The sequence below is a fragment of the Quercus lobata genome, unplaced genomic scaffold (assembly GCF_001633185.2).
Source record: "Quercus lobata isolate SW786 unplaced genomic scaffold, ValleyOak3.0 Primary Assembly Scq3eQI_73, whole genome shotgun sequence".
In the NCBI taxonomy this organism is placed as follows: Eukaryota; Viridiplantae; Streptophyta; class Magnoliopsida; order Fagales; family Fagaceae; genus Quercus; species Quercus lobata.
The window spans coordinates 529,836-534,154 of NW_022154703.1; the positions used below are offsets into that span (position 1 = coordinate 529,836).

The following is a 4,319-nucleotide window of genomic DNA, read 5'->3' on the forward strand; positions in this document are numbered from 1 at the left end:
TGAGCCAGCAAAGGCTATGAACAGAGAGAGAGCCAAACTGAGAGAAGAGGGATGCTCTAAGTGTGAAGAGAGGAAGAGAGTAGCAAACCTGTGTGTTGAGTTTGTGTTTGTATCTATAGAGTATTTTTAAAGATAAGTATCGGGTTAAAAAAAAAAAAAGTATTGGGTTTTGTTTTGGAGAGGAAAATAGTGTTTTTAATTATATTTTTTATGTTTGGGATATTGTGTTGTGTTGACGTGGAAAATTGTGGTGCTAGCAGAGGTTTTGGTTTTATATATATACTAGTTGCTAACCCGTGCGATGCACGGGAATAGAACTGAATAAGTTTCATGAAAAAAAAAAAAAAAAAGTCATTATTTTTGAGTTGGAATAGTAAGCAAAATGCATGAAATTAAAAAAAAAAAAAATGATATTGAATGTAAAAACACAGTTTTAGTTTTATTAGTTAGACAGAAAAAAGTAATTTTGTTTTATTTATTATTTTTTTGTGAGAAGGGATAAGAGATAGAATGTTGCATCTCTAGTTTAGTTTGTGTTGCATTATAGGTATATATAAGATTTGTTGTAATATATATGCCAAAAGATATAAAAACTTATTTTTCACCATAACACCAAACCCCCTAGCCACAATCATGGTTCTCGCAATTTAATTCCCATTGTCCATGACAAAGTATCCCCATTACTAACTCACCTATATTAGTGCATCCATATTCTCTTCATTAGTAACTTACAACTGCTCCATGTTGCCTTAACAGGTGAACTTTAAAGTTCAAAGAAATGATAACTTCAACATGTGGCATTTTGCTAGGCCACGCATTTATCTAGCTGCTGTTATTAACAATACAAAGGCAGGGAAATGAACAATGTTATGGTACAAACAGCTTTGTAACACAGCCTGAGTCCTCAAACAAAGCATACAATATTGATAGACATTATAATGAATAGAAACTGCACTTGATGTGGTTCACTGCATAAGTAACAACATATTAATGCCTGTCCAAATCAAGCTTCAATGCGGTTTCTTCAGCTTGCTTAAACTAAAAAACATATCCATTTGCAATCAATTAGTCTTAACGCATAAAAACTTGGTAGAAAGTCAATAAATAAGCCAGACAAAAAAAAAAAAAAATCTTAACTACTCTAGAGTTTCAATCTTGTATCTTCCACTGTAGATCATATCAAATCCTCCCTGATAAAAAGAAATGACGAGAAAATTATTTAAAAAAAAAAAAAAAAAACTTGAAATAGAACTTATATTTAAAAGGACATATATAAAGAAACAAATTGATGAGCAAAATATTGTAAAATACCTCAGGTAGTGTGGCACATAGGAGGTAAAAGCAATGGTATTTTCTTTTTAGATTTGGTAATCTAGCAAACAGGAGAACTTTCTAATAGATTCCTTCTAATTTTTGCCCCACTATAACTACATAGTAATGTCACTATGACTTTATCAAGAAAAAAAAATGTCACTATGACATGAAAGAGACATTATAATGAGAAGTTCAAACTAATACACCTAAAACATATGCATAATTAAGAAATATATATGCAGTATGTATAATTGAAATGAAAGGAATAAAAGTGTAAAGATAGTCTTCATTGAAAAGCAAACCATGGAAAACTAATAAAAAACCTTGAGTTGTTATTTCGAATTGTTTTGGCATTGTTAAAGGCCTCAAGAACTCGGTTGGACTGTGATATTAAAGGTCAAAGTGGACATAAACCTTGATTTTTACTTGATTTTTTCTAATGCCTAAATGCATATTAGAAAAAATGCAATGACCAATGGCAACTAAAACCAACAGGTACAAACCATGGAGTGGATAAGACTAATGCAAGAGTAAGTAAGACATTTTGTCAAACACATGGTGTGCACAAAATTTCAATATTAGAATGTACCATAAAACCGATAATGAACAATCCTAAGTGTGGGATGAGTACATCAAATAGTTCAAACAATCAAAGCCAAGTCAGAAATTCACTCCTCATGTATCAATGTCTAAGATATAGGATTTTTCTTCTTCTGAATAATGTGTAAGATATTAACGATTGTTATTATAAATAAAAGAAACTAATAGTTTAAAACAGAAATATACAGCTTATTTACACATTGAACAGTTCCTGTAACACAACAAACAACAACAATAACATAACAAATAGACAGAACAAACAAATTAAAGAGTATCAAATATACAAAACTAAATAACTAATTAAATTATTCCATGAACAGTGTAAAGCCAAAAACCCAACTCTTCCATGGCTTTTATATCATAAGAAATCACATGATATCTGTCTTAATTGATGTTAAACCTTCCAATTCGCAAAATAAATTATAGAACCCAGAATTCAAAATCATACTTTTGGTTTTTTGGGACAGTGAGAAACCAACCAGCAAGTGACAAAATAAGATTAATAAGAAAGTAGCAAAATTAAGAAGAAGCCACACCTTATGTGTTCAACTGGGTTTGGTTTACTGCAAATGCATATTATATAACAACAATCAAATGAAAATAGTGTTTGAAAAAATCAGAAAAGAGAAGAACGAACAATCTATGGAAGAGTATAAAAGATAAGAAAAAGAATCTGTCCAATACCAGAACAATCTCATAGACAAAAAATTTGACTCCATGCTTCATCTGGTTGTGTCAGATCAACAATTGATGCTGCAATCTCTTCAACAGTATCAGAGGGGACTGGTCTGACAGTAGTGAAGGGCCTCCCATAGATCTTTCTCTCCTACTCTCTCTCTCTGCACAACACGTTCATTAATTAAAAAAGGAAATCAAGATTAAATTGCTGAAAACTATAACAGAACGAAAGGGCTCAATACAAAATTGGAACAGAAAATTAATAATTTTGTTGATTCAGTGATTACCCAAAACTGTAACCATTTTTTTTATAAAAAAAAAAATTTCGTAATTAATAATTCTGTTAATTCAATGAATAAATTGAATTGACAAGGCTTATTATACATTAAATTGAGTAAACAAACATTTCGAGAGAAAACCAAAAGCCCAAAACAGAATTGAATCTACACAAATACCTAAACCTAAACAAATGCATCAAAAATACCCAAAACTGAGTTGTACTTAATACCCAAGTATTAAAAAGCTTTTCTCTCTGTGTTTGCCTATAGTTCCAGCAGTCTAAGGCTGGTGTTGTAGTGAAAATTGATGGTTATAATGGCCCTTCAATATTTCTTCCAAACTGTCTCTCAGTTTCTTTATTTGCATCTTTCAAATTGTCTCTCAATCTCTCTCTTATCTGAATTCATTTGTGTGTTTTTTAAACCATATACATTTATTAAGAAACCTTTAAACGGCCTTGAAATTTAAACAGTGAATTAGCATTCCTAGAACCCGTGTAGCCTTTCGCTCTTAAAATGTACATGTGTGTGATTGAAGAGCGTATAAAGAGAAAGAAACAGTGTAATATTTATAACTACCGAATGAACCTTAAATCAAAATCAAGCCAATTGAAATACCAAAAGCCTAAATCATATTTAACTGGCAAGTAAAAAAAAAAACAAAATTGGAAACTTTACCAGTAAAGCTTTTGGAGAAAGACCGGTCCGATCACAGTAAACATGTTCTTGACGTCAAACTGTAAGGCAGCGACTCCAAGAAGATGGTAGCAGGACGCAATACAATGGGGGGAAAGCTTTTTGTGAGAAGTCGGGTTGATTTTAAGGGGCCTAAGAAGCTCTTCATCATTGTAGAGAGAAGGATTTGGTTAATTAGAGAAAAGAAAGAGAGGGGGGAAACAGCTTCGGTGAGGGTAGCAAATTGATGACTGAAGGCAGTGATAGGGGAGGGTTGGGGAAAACAATGGACACTACATTGGGGGTCAAAGGTTGAGAAAAGGCGAAGAAACTGTTTTTGAAAAAAGAGTCTAATAAAAGAGGCTTTTATAAAAAAAAATAATATATATATATATATATATATATAAGAGAGGCTTTAAAGAGAAATTCATAACCATTCAGTGAATTGGTGCAACCAAACACCAAATAGTAGCAACTAAAACGGTTTGCTTAAGCAGGCCTAACGACCGGACACATTTTTCTGTGTTTTAAAATATATAGACGTGGCACAAATTTATGTAGCCACATGGCGCGATGAGGAGTGGTCAACAAAAAGTCAAACGTTTCGGCTATTAGTTGTTATATATATATATATATATATAAACTAGTCGCTAACCCGTGTGATGCATGAGATAATTAAATAAAAATTAAAAATATTTAACTTGCTTGAAGGTAATATGACTTGAAAATGAATGGGAATAAATAATTTTGTTCAAAATAAAGGTTCACACATTT

The 4,319-nt window shown here is 31.7% G+C and overlaps 1 long non-coding RNA gene across 2 annotated transcripts; it reads right to left on the reverse strand.

Moving 5' to 3' along the window:
- Positions 1-681: 681 nt before the first annotated feature.
- LOC115972798 lies at positions 682-3,680 on the reverse strand. Of its 2 annotated transcripts, none has more exons than XR_004087540.1 (4): positions 3,549-3,680; positions 2,599-2,749; positions 1,138-1,190; positions 682-1,038 (listed from the first exon to the last, which is right to left on the reverse strand). It is a non-coding gene; the product is annotated as an uncharacterized LOC115972798 (long non-coding RNA). The 2 variants fall into 2 exon arrangements; XR_004087539.1 differs by having other exon boundaries at positions 2,599-2,753.
- Between the last annotated feature and the right edge of the window lie 639 nt (positions 3,681-4,319).